At 43.8% G+C, this 12,992-nt stretch overlaps 1 long non-coding RNA gene across 1 annotated transcript in view; it reads right to left on the minus strand.

The window, feature by feature from the left end:
• Positions 1-1,234: 1,234 nt before the first annotated feature.
• LOC116957320 (uncharacterized) overlaps positions 1,235-12,992 on the minus strand; it is a 43,997-nt gene continuing 32,239 nt past the window's right edge. Inside the window, exons 2-4 of the long non-coding RNA XR_012930582.1 lie at positions 10,032-10,262; positions 8,907-8,929; positions 1,235-8,575 (exon numbers count right to left, since the gene is read on the minus strand). This is a non-coding gene — a long non-coding RNA (uncharacterized LOC116957320). The remainder of the gene's footprint in view (positions 8,576-8,906; positions 8,930-10,031; positions 10,263-12,992) is intronic.

Consider the following 12,992-nt stretch of genomic DNA (forward strand, 5'->3'; position numbering starts at 1 on the left):
TACTTCCATGTGGACTCGTCCGACCGGTCCTGCGGGAATTAATTCTCCCAGATGGTACCCTTTGCCCTCTGGTATCACTTCGGTAACTGCTTTGGTGTTTCTTGAGTTTCCTATGTTTACTTGGGCTACCTTTGCGTTGGATGTGTCCTCTTTCTGTGTGTGTTCTGTTGGTATTCTTGTCTTTGGTGTTTGTATCGGAGTCTTCATCTCTCTTGGTGTTCTCTTTCCATCCGAATGTGGTGGGCATATCGACTCCTGTTGCCTGACTGTGGTCGATGCTCTATTGCTAGTGGAGGCGGCAGTGGGAGACGATATGGTGATTGGTTCGGTGGGCGTCGGCCTCCGCGGGGTAGGTATGATACATCACTCGCTCTCCCTCCTCCATAGTTCCAGGATCCGCCTCCTTCTGTATTCCATGGCTGTGTTGTCCGTGGATGCCAAGTTCCTCTTGCCTCGCTCCTTTCCCCACGTGGAGTGTTAATCAGCGTGCTGTTGATGGGTGTTGATTCTAGTGGATTTGGCGCCCTCTCCTGGGGGGTTTCATGTCCGTCCCACGTGGTGCTGTAATTGTTTCCTGGACATTCGCTTCCCTCCAGATCAAGGCGTTCTTTATCTTTGGTGACGATGTGTGTTTTGGCTATGTTCGTGGTCCTTCGGCCGTTCACCCAGGCCGTGTGAGCCTTGCTTTCGATCTGGTGCAGGGAGGCAGTCTCGGGGTCTAGCATCATTCCTACTATTCTCATTATTTCAGGTCTTAGTGACTGGAAGAACATTACTTTTAATAATTTCCCTTCTTCTTGGGCATTATCCACGTCACCTGCGTAATATGCTCTCTTGAGGCATAGGAGGTAATCTCGTGGGTCTTCGTCTGCACGCTGAGTCATCATTTTTGCCGCGTTCAATCCTTCAGATAGTGTGGAGAGTGACATCCTTCAGATAGTGTGGAGAGTTCTAAACAAACACAAGATCCAGGTCCGGTTCAATACAGTTCACAAAATTTGTGATCTGATCCCATCCGTGAAGGATGTCATTCCTGACTTACAGTACCCCGGGGTTTACAAATTGAGTTGTACCTGCGGTGATTGCTATATCGGGGAGACAAAGCGACATGTCTCTGACCGAATTCGCGAGCACAAATCAGATTTGAAACATGGCAGAACGAATTATTCTGCCGTAGCTGATCATTGTTACAACGCTGTGGGTGATCACGATATAATTTTCTCCGATACCAAGGTTCTTTGCAAACCCACGGGTTTTTATTAGAGATTTGTTCACGAGGCAATTCAGATCTACAAACACAGACACAATTTCAACCGAGAAGATGGTTTCAAATTAAGCAACCATTGGAAAGATGTTCTAAATCGAACCAAACATTAAACTAATTTTCAATGGTACAGTATATTTTTCAAGTAGTGGTACTTAAAACTTTCGCAGCTCTTAAAAATTCCCTTTTCACACCATCAATAGGTAAACTCCCCCTCCCCCCCGTGCCAACCGGCATGTTCACCCGCATGTACACCACCTCTACACCGTTCATCATGCTAAGTCGGCCAATCAAATGCTAATTTGTTTATGCTAATTCCTTTGTCAAGGCACCTTGTTTCCTCGCACACAGCTTAAAGGTCGCGGTCTGAGCGTGGCTCTGTTTCACTCCAGCGCTGTCATCGAGACAGCCTGATCCCTTCACCTGATAAAGGCCGCTTGTGTTGTGGCCGAAACGTCGTGATTTTTGTTTTATTTTTTACCTACGTGACTTTACCGAATAGAACCAAAGAGTATGGATCCTTGCAGTCACGAAAGCTTTAAATCTAGAAGTGTGGAGTATTCCCCAAATCTTTTAACTACTGCTTGGCTTAATTGCTTGAAATCGCTCTTGACCCTATTTGGCAGGGAGGTTACCCATGGTCTGGCGGATTCATGCAAGCTCCTTGATAATAAACATGCTTTTTCTGCTGATTTGCCCAGACTCCGGATCTTAGCCTCTTGTCCTACTGTAGCTATGTGAGTGTGTATATCCCTGTTCTTGTTGTGTGGATCGAAGTAGGGAATTCTCACGAGCGCTTAGTCCATTAGTTTGAGGGTTTTACTGTTAAAAGTGTGTTGTTCGTCATCGGTGGTGTCTGTTCCTGAGGAGTGCTCACTCGAGCTGTCCCTGTCTTCCCTATCACTGCTGTCATGTTTCCCTTGTCTGTGTCGTGGTCTCCCTCTGTCCGAGGATTTGCATCTGTCTCGTGACTTGTGTCCTTTGTTTTTCTTATGTGGGCCTTGTGATTCGTGCTTGTGGGTTGGTGTGCGTGATCTCCTTGAGCTGTGTCTATGTGGTGAGTGTTTTTGTTCTTGACCTTCATGCCGTTTACCACGTGCGTGATGTCTGCTAGGTGATGTGCTGTATTTACGTTGGTCTCGTGCTTTGTGACTGTCAGGATTCCTGTGTCTGTCATCTGTGGTGCGGGTTGTTTTGCATTGGTGAGTTTTATGTGTCGCGCGTCTTTCTGGGGAGCTGTCCCTGGTACCCGTGTCATGTTGGTCATGTTTGCGTGAGGTGCGCTTCTCTGGTGAGCTGTCTGTGTCTGATTGGTCATATTTGTGTGATGTACGTCTCTCTGGCGAGCGGTCCCTGCTGTAGGTTCCACGTCGGTCGTGCTAGTGTGAAATGTGTCTTCCTAGTGAGCTGTCTCTGTCATCTGCATCATATCGGTCATATTTGCATAACGTGCGTCTTTCTGGCGAACTATGTACCGCTCGTTCCGCCCTGGCTCCGCCCCTTTTGGTGCTATTGCCAGGATACTGCGTATCCTGGCAATTTTGCCTTGGGTTTTTGTCTCTCTCTAACCTCGAGGTCGTCAGCCCCATGTTTTCCTGTTTCCATCCATATTTCTCCTTCCTTTCTCTCGAATTGCGAGGGAGTTTCTTTGTCAAAATTGATTTGATTGGTACGCATGGCTCGGAGTGTGGTAAAATGTTACTCCCGTATGTGTTATGTGTATCAACGTCTGGGGGTTTCGCTGGTGCAGCTAGCGCCGATTCTTTCTCTCCCACGAGGGCGCGCAGATGTTCTACTTCCCCCATCAGGGACAGTTTCTTCTCTCTTTCCCTTTCAAAATTTTCCGCATTCCATGCCCTTTCTCTGTCTGTCTGTGTGAGGAAATATGAGGCTAACCTTGCTATTTCCGCAATTTTTACATCACGTTCGGCTTTGTTACATTTTATGACGTCCTTAAGAAGTTTCCTCCGATGTTCCTTAATGTCCTCGATATGTGTCCCCTTCCATATGTCCCTCTGCTCTGTCTGCTCTTTAGCAGTTCGGCCAGTACGTTTTAACACAATTTCACGATATTGTTTTTCCATAGATTCCATCTCCTCCGGGGAGGTACCCTCTGTGTCAGTGGTATGCATTGGGGTGTCAACCTCCGAATGTTGCAGATCCTGTGCTATTTATCTTACGTAGTGTAGTTAATAGACTTAAGAGTGTATCTTAATTCTTACATCTCATGTGCGGTGTGAGTTACTCTGGAATTCCCCTTCAGAGCACGTATAAAAACAATTGCATCACAGGATGTATCAGTTCAGCTCGAGCAGATAATCTTAATCCAACTGTCTTTGTTATACTCTGCTTGCTCTGGAATTTCCTTCAGAGTGCGTTTTTTGTTTGTTTTACACCCATTACAGTCACAGGGCAATGCTATTTCACAATACCTTGGTTAATACAACAGTGATTCGTTCCTTAATTCAAGCATAGACTGTCTGCGAGAGATCCCGGACGACGCCCACAATTATGTTGTATATGTAGGTTATGAAAATTTGATGAAACTAATGAAAATTAAATGACGTTTGGAATTTGCAAAATTTATCCGAAATTATGTTAATTTGTGTAATTATGCATATAAATTATGCTAATTCGAGAGATAATCGTATTAATTTATGCGAGCGGGTGTGGTTATGATAATGCAGGTCGTTATGATAATCGGGCCCAGCCTCGCTGACGAGGGTTGGGTTATCAATCGGGATGAGACAATCGTATGCAGTTATGCAGGTGTTGTGAGCGTGAATGAGGGAGTCAACTCGGCTCCGTATTATCAATAAGGATACGATTATTCTCGCTTTAGCATGCACTGAATGTATCATGTGTGTTAGAGTACTTATAGGTCCCCCAAGATTCAGATCTCAATCGCAGAACAATTCTTATGCAGAATCACGGAAAGAATCACACACACCCCTTCTACTTGAATCAATTTTATTTTCTAGCTAAACTTAAATTTTTGGATAATATGAGAACTCTCAATCTCGGAATTTCAACACAGCATTAACACGGTAACCATCACGATTGCGTTGTTTCACTTCGATAACGGCACCTGTGGTTAATTCCCGACGCGTAACGCAATTAATCGGTTGTTGAGAGAGATTAAAACATGCAGAACTATTCTAACAAAACCTTAACTCTATCATATGCAAATTCGTATACTTGAATTGTTACACAACACGGCACTCGGTCATTGATCATACGCGACCCTTAATGCAAATTCTTGTCACGTTGTTAACAGTAGGACAATTGATTATTTTGCAACGCTGTTCATATGAAAGACACTCAAACCATTATTATTCCTAAAGGCACATATGCGTTCACAGATTCGTCATGTTCATTCATGGATACCTCAGCAAGATTATGCAATTAAAAACAAACGACTCAAACACTCCCAAGTATCCACGATTCAATGGCCGCAATGTTTTCCTTTGGAATTCTTATCTTGGACCAATCTTTTAATTAATTGTGGCCAGATCCCTGACAGGGAAACCGGTTGAACACGCTATTCACCCCCGTGAGCGGCGCTCCGTGGTGAGGTGCCAAGAATGAATCCGTATTGATGGCTCAGTTGGTAAATTATGTGATTAAAAGTACAGCCCCAACAAAATATTAACGAGGAAAATTACGAACACTCTTATAAACGATGGATTGTTCACTCGGTCGTTGCGGTGCTTCCTTCTCGAAAACCTTTGACGTGACTCGGTATTTCTGTCCCCAAGCTTGTGATTTAACCGTAAAAGTATTAAAGGTGAAAATCATTTGATATCGAATTAATAATTGGGTAATGATTCACTGATGTATCTGGTGGCCTGGTCTGAATTGGAGTGAGCGTGAGGACCGCTAATTTTATCTTTTTCTTGTTGTTGCCTTTTAAATTTTAACCGTTGTTTCAATAGCAAATAAGACGGAAATGTGTTTAACTCATTGGCGCCGATGTGTCTACCCGCCTGGCGGATCTGACCTGAGAGACCCTTCCTAAGGGGCACATAAAACACTTGTTCATCTGGAGATCTTCGCAGATAGCTGTTAGCATCCTCGCCTCGAGGACGTTTATAATTTCTTACGTGTTTTATTAATAAATTTTTGTCACAAAAGAAAAAAATACATGTATATATCGGTAAATATTCTTATTTACAGATATATACATATATACAACAAGAGGCCCTTGAATATGTGAAGTGTTTCCCTCTTGACACGCCTCCTGAGCTTCCAAATTCTGCTGTGTGAGCATATTCAAGGGTTAGTGTTAAATGCGTTCATGAATCGTGGGTTAAGTTTGTCTCCTTTGAGCAGGAGACGTGACAGATGTGTCGAGGTAGACCACCATCGGCTGTGCCGCTTAAATTAACAACAAATTGGCATTTGCTGTCTGTAACGTGGCATTGTATCATTGTCAAAAGCCTTTTGAAACTCTTGCCCATGATATTCTACTCATAAGACACAGTCAACTAGAATTGTCAGACAGTATGATAAATGATTTCAGAGATACATCTCAGACTGTTATCAAAAGGGTACATCTTGGTAACATCTCGTCCGCAATTTTTTTAATAAGGTACGGTGGCTACGGTGACGCTGCATATACATCAGCTACTAATCTAACACTTAAAAGACTAAACGCCATTCATCATTCTGATCTTCGATTTGTATTGGACTAGCTGTACTACCCGGCTTCGCCTGGGACTTGGATTCACCACGCCCGGCTGCCTTTGTCCCCCCAGTGGCGATATTCACACACCACACCAGTTACTCGTTTGAGGCTGAGTCGACCTAGGGGAGGCCCAAGACCGGTTCAAATAATCGTCACCGGTGGAGGCCGTGAGCGGGAATCGAACTCGGGTCGCCGGGTTCATAGCGTAGCGCGCTAACCGCTAAACTACAATGAGTTACACTTCCACATGCGCGGGTCACATGACAGATTTGATGTCACAGCTCACTTGCCGTGCAAAAAATATATGCATTATTGAGCTCCCCCCCCCCCCAAAAAGTGTATTTTTTATAAATTTTGCATGGTGTACAAGTTTGGAAAGTACCCACATGGCAAATTTCAAGTTTGTTGCATGTCGGAAAAAAACGCTAAACATTTTGAACAGACACGCATAATCACAACTTTGCCTTTTATATAAATGTAGTGGAGTAGGAAGGTGCGTAGCACAAATAGAGTTATTACATGATCACACAGACAGTACGGGTTATCTTGGGTCAGTCTGTAGTGAAGGCGAATACAGTGCAGGTTATGTTGGGGCAATTAAGCTGGGGTAGCCGTGGACGGCTGTGATTGGTTGGTGCTGTTGCCGGGGCTGGAGAGGCGTCTGGAAGTCTGGCGAGAAACAGGTGCGACGGTCACGCGGAGTGCCGTTGGGACGCGGGTTAATTAATTGGGGGTGTAATGAGAGCGAGTATAAGAGCGGGAGTTGGAGTCAACAGAGGGGAGTTGAGTTGAAGGGAGTTGAGCTTGGAGATGGGTTGAAGTTGGGGAGCTTGGAGTGAACAGGAGTTGGAGTTAAGAGTTGAAGGGTGGAGTTGCTAAGTGCAAAGATGCTGTGTGCGAATGTGCGAAGTCGCTGTGTGCGAAGTCGTTGTGTGCAAAGACGCTGTGTGCGAAGACGCTGTGTGCGAAGATGCTGTGTGTGAAGAAGAGAATAGCCAGCAGTGGAGAGAGCGTAGAGAATAGCAAGCAGTGGAGAGAGTGTAGTGAGGAGGAAGCAAAGTAATCGTGGGGAGTGGAGAGACAGGTGGCCAGCGAGTCGAGTGAAGCACGGCGAGAGAGCCGTGGCGCCCAGGATACTGTGGAATGTGTAGGACATGCTGAGAGTTGTAAATAAAGTGGTGTTCGAAGAAAGACAGAAGTTGTCCAAGTGAAATCGAACACTACATATATATGGAGATGTAACCATGCAGCATCCACTGTGACCTCGACTTAAAATCCAATTTCATATCACTTGATGCAAAACGAAATCTACATTGGGCCCTGTTCATCCATAAAACCATTATTGTCACCAAGGTACAGACCGTATGGAACTTTGATCGTTATTGTTGCCAAGGTATAGACTGTATATGCTGCGTGTACTGTATTACCTCATTCGGCAATTCGTGGGATTGTGTATAGTTGTTTTGCTCTCAACTCGGTTGGTACAGCTGTGTGCTGCAATGCGAGTATCTGACATAATGGGTCCTGATGCGGGATGTGAAGCGTATTGTGGTGACCGTTGGGTATTTGAGATCATCGCAGATTGTGCGTGCCTGTTCGACATTGGCGATGGTGACATGCCATTGATTTGGTATTGTGCTGGCTGTCAAATCTCTTGGGGTGCAGATCCTGACCAGGATGGCCCAGTAAGTGTTGAGTGTCTATAACGAGAGTGTGTTCCCGTCATGCTATGAATGATGGTTTGACCTGACGGCCCGGAGGTTGAGGCCCTCCGTGGTGCGTCTGAAGCTATACGATGGAGCTATAGGCTCGCCCTGGCGGCCCAGAGTTCGAGACACTCCGTGTTGTCTTGGTGTGATCTGGGACTGTTGTGTTGCTGCCTTGCCCACGCTTGCATTTAGTGTTGAAAATTCGATAGGAAGTAATATACGATTGTAAATTGTAGTTATATACTTTGTTTAATTAGTATTGATCTAGCTTCAGTGATTTGCAAACCTTTCCTATATTTTATCCTCTGTTCGGTTGTCTGGACTGTTATTGTAACTTTCTGACCCGCCCCTACTGGACATCTTTGAAAAAGAGCTTCATAACTCATTGCATTCCACCTCCAGTGTAAAGATACTGATTCAGATTCTATGTATGTATGTTGAACTTCTTTCGCATCGTACATAGCCAACCATGCTAATCGGAGGTGCTGTATGAGGACAACAACCTAAACACAACAATATGTTCTAAAGAAATTCGTTTTCATTGTACGTCAGATCCAGGCGCTGCGATCTCTACTCTTTCAGAATGCTTGTCTGAAGCAAAACTGTCTGTAGCTAAACTTGGACAAGACAGAGTACATGATAGTTGGCTCAGAGCAGCGTCTGCGAGCGTGGCAGGGCCACATCGATCCTCCACTAATGATGTTTACACACAACACCAGGTAATAATTTGAGGCTGATTCGACCTCATGCACACACACACACGGTGATCATTTATTGTGAAGAGTGCCCCAACACCCATGTTGCACACTGAAGAACTCACGCAGGAGTTTGACTGCAGTTGTCTGCAGGACTTTAAGCGAGGCAATGTCCTCTTGGCTGGGAGCTGAGGGTGGAGCTGCTGTAACCCTCCCTGTCCTGTGAAAGTAGAACAGACATGGCCACTGTCTCACATAGAGCATCGCCACTCACAGGATCATCACAGCTCCATTACATAGACACTCATCACAGCATCATCACACGTGGGATCATCACAGCTCCATCATATCGAGACTCATCACGCAAAGCATCATCACTCACATTACAATTACAGCATCAACACATGGCATTACTATCATGACACATTGCACATAACACACAGCACCATCACACGCAGCATCCCCATACACAGCCAATGTCTCACTGTCCGCACCCCACACTCAGTCCTATGTTGTCGTGTGTCGAGTCGTGAGTGATAGTCGTCTTTTACCTGCACGTCTCCTCCAGGTACCCCTGTGGGAGAGAGAGAGATGTGTTACTGTGACTACCTCCATTGCCTTGTGATCAGTGGAGTTCCCACTGCAACACAATGGGTGAAATATGAACCCCAAAGTATTGGGTTATGACCCTATGATCACCAACACTGACTTACGGGGCAAATATTTCAGAGTGAGACCAGTTTATAGTCAACTATAAAGGCCGACGGAGTGATAGAGCTATTTTTGAGAAGCAACCTGGCCACAAATGATAGCTCAACGAAATGGTTCATCACGTGGAAATTTATAGCAGCCCAATACTCTAAACACACGTTTTCAAATGTGGAGTGAAAAACTGGAGGACCCAGAGAAATATCCATGCAACCATGGAAAGAGACATTAAAACTCCAAATATATAAGGATGTCAGGGTTGGGTTCAAATCCCCAACGTCCGGTATACCAGGCGAGGTAGTTAACATCTCGCCACCCCCAACACTGAGTTGCAGGACAAATATTTCAGAGTGAGACCGGTTGATATTGATCTGTGTTGAGAGTCTGGTGTTACCAATGCACATGGTGCAGGTCTTGTAGAAGTGATGTTCAAGACACAATGATATAATTAATAAGTGTATGACACCGTATTTATTTTAGCATCCCTGATATGAACAATGAAGGTCGCGCATCCAAGTGGAGGTTCACAAAGTAAGAAGCAGAGATGACATCGGCTCGTGAGCAGGCGCTTGTGGATTGTTGCATCGCGGCATCATGAGATATGGCAATGGCTTGGGGAAGCCTTCCTCAATAAGTGGATAGATTATGGCTGATGATAATCATGAATACCGTGTACATTTTTGTTGTATGGTTGATTTAAAAAGTGAAATTCCAATAACATTTAGTTTAAATTCACAATGAAACAAACTTAATGGGAATCGGTTAAAGGACGGGAGAGAGAATTCATTTAACTGAGAAAATATGAGCTGGCCTTCCAAATGGCAGCTACTGGAGCTGCGATGCGAGTCCATGAGTGGAGCTGTGTTCTCAAGCCCAGTGGATGCGAGCTCTCATTCTGGAGCCTTCCCTCTGCTGCTGCTGATGAGAGGAGTCTGTGCCAAAAGTGACACTGGAGACTCATCGCTCACCTGCAGGAACGCGAGCGAGTCCCTCTCCTGTGCTAGGGCCTGCAGGCGAGTGGCTGCTGCCTGGAGCTCGCTGATCTCGTGCTGGTAGTGAGCGATTTTCTTCTCAATCTGGGACAGCAGCTCGCGCCCTTTTTGCTCTGCTTGCTCTAAAGCCGCCTTCTCCGCATCCAACGCTGCTCTCGTGCGGGCGAATCTGATTGAGATTGAGGCCTTTTCATCTGTCATGGATCCCTGCAAAGAGAAAGAAATGCCACCTCTGTTCATTGAATGTCTGGTCCTTTGTGAAATGACATTCAGGTCGGTGTGACCCGAGTCCAACTCTGTAGGTATCCAGACAGTGATACGAGTCTGCAGCACTGAGGCATCCTTCTTCCTCTGATAGCGCTGCTGTGCATTTTCAGTACAACATGATTCGGGGGCTGTGAGGCATTGAAATCATCAAATACCATCCGGAGTACATTTAGGGTCTGTGCCATTCTCATTGCACACGGCTATCTGGACGATGCTCTGTTTGCCTTCACATGAAGCGACGATAAATCTGGAATTTGCCTTCAACAAGTAGAGCCCTAAGGAATTGGGAAGTTAGGCCAATTCCTCTTAAAATGAATGTTTTGAATGTGAGAGAAAACCACATGTATGGATGAAGAGAGGGGATCATGAAATCACTTGCCAAACTGGCACCTGGCCACTCTAACACCTGATTGGTTTCACTAAAATGGTTTACAACATTTCGATTTAAAGCTTTCGTGACTGCAGGGATTCATATTCTTGGTTCTTTCGGTAAAGTCACGTAGAAGGGAAATAATAAAATAATACAAAAATAAAACAATAAAATTATCACGACGTTTCAGCCACAACACAAGCAGCCGTCCTCAGGTGAAGAACAGAGCTGTCTGAAAGACAGCGTCCTAATGAACACCGCTAAGCTTGGCAGCGTATTTTTACATGCTGGGTGGGAGGAGCAGAGGGCCTTTACAAAGGAGTTTACATATCAACAGAGGAATTTAGCATATTGACGCTAAAGAACTGCAACTACCCTACTACCATACAATAAACCGATGTGAAAAAAATAAACATAAACTACATCAATATAATCAATATACTCAATATACTCTCCAATAAGCTGAGTTTACATATCAACAGAAGAATTGAGCATATTGACGCTAAGGAATTGCAACTACCCTACTACCATACATCAATATACTCAATATACTCTCCAATAAGCTGAGCTACTAACAAAAAGTCATTATACATTACACTTCTATGTCGCAAAAATATAATATGCCTCCAAATAAACTTTTTTCTCTACTATACACTGCCATAGACAAATCCCAACATTGAATTGTACACTGCGTTACTATACACTACCCTATACCTTAGACTATACATTGTAATATTACACTATGTATTATTCTGCAAACCCTACTGTAAACCAGACTGCTGTATATTCACTATACAATTACGATACTATATATTACCCCATTCATTATATTAAACATCACACTCATACTATTTATTATTATACAATCTGCTATACACCATACCATTGACCATCGCGTGAAAGGTACTAAGAGGAAGCAAAGAAATATGTAATGGGAGAGTGGTAGCAGGAGACTTGCAGCGGAGCAAAGACTCCGATCCGTGAGGAGAATACTAAATATTTCTAGTCAATGCCAGCGAATGGACTGCGGTCTGAAATTCACCGTAAACGTGAACACAATCAATCAAGTCCCGAAATGGTTTATCACGTCCTTCCAATAATTGCTGAGCCAGAATCTATCTTCTCGGTTGAAATTGTCTCTGTGTTTGTATATGTGGATGGCCTCATGAACGAATCTCTCATGGTAGTCAGATGGCTTGCAAAGAACCTCTGTCTTGGAGAAGTCAATGTCATGTGAGCCCACTGAGTTATAACAATGGTCTGCCACGTATTTCTTTGCTTCCTCTTAGTACCTTCCACGCGACGGTCAATGGTATGGTGTATAGCAGATTATATAAAAATGAATAGTATAAGAGTGTAATGTTTAATATAATGCATGGGGTAATATATAGTATCGTAATTGTATAGTGAATATACAGCAGTGTGGTTTACAGTAGGGTTTGCAGAATAATACATAGTGTAATATTACAATGTATAGTCTAAGGTATAGGGTAGTGTATAGTAACGCAGTGTATAATTCAATGTTGGGATTTGTCTATGGCAGTGTATAGTACGGTGTATAGTCGTGTGATGTAGAAAAAAAAAGTTTATTTGGATGCATATATTTTTGCGACATAGAAGTGTAATGTATAATGACTTTTTGTTAGTAGCTCAGCTTATTGGAGAGTATATTGAGTATATTGATGTATGGTAGTAGGGTAGTTGCAATTCTTTAGCGTCAATATGCTCAATTCTTCTGTTCATATGTAAACTCAGCTTATTTGAGAGTATTTTGAGTATATTGATTATGTTGACGTAGTTTATGTTTATTTTTCGGTTTATTGTATGGTAGTAGGGTAGTTGCAGTTCTTTAGCATCAATATGCTAAATTCCTCTGTTGATATGTAAACTCCTTTGTAAAGGCCCTCTGCTCCTCCCACCCAGCATGTAAAAATACGCTGCCAAGCTTAGCGGTGTTCATTAGGACGCTGTCTTTCAGACAGCTCTGTTCTTCACCTGAGGACGGCCGCTTGTGTTGTGGCTGAAACGTCGTGATAATTTTATTATGTTTTATTTTTATTATTTTATTATTTCCCTTCTACGTGACTTTACCGAAAGAACCAAGAATATGGTGTACAACATTCTGTGTGTGTTTGATACGAGGTACGTACCACCTCATCTGACCAATATAGATAACAGACGTTGAAGTAGTAAGTTGTATGGATTCTAGATTTGAAGCTTTCGTGACTGCAAGGATCCATACTCTTTGGTTCTATTCGGTAAAGTCACGTAGGTAATAATAAAATAACAAAAAATCACGA

This window comes from Petromyzon marinus, chromosome 72, assembly GCF_048934315.1.
Source record: "Petromyzon marinus isolate PM22_M1 ecotype Great Lakes invasive population chromosome 72, UKy_Petmar_22M1.pri1.0, whole genome shotgun sequence".
Lineage (NCBI taxonomy): Eukaryota > Metazoa > Chordata > Hyperoartia > Petromyzontiformes > Petromyzontidae > Petromyzon > Petromyzon marinus.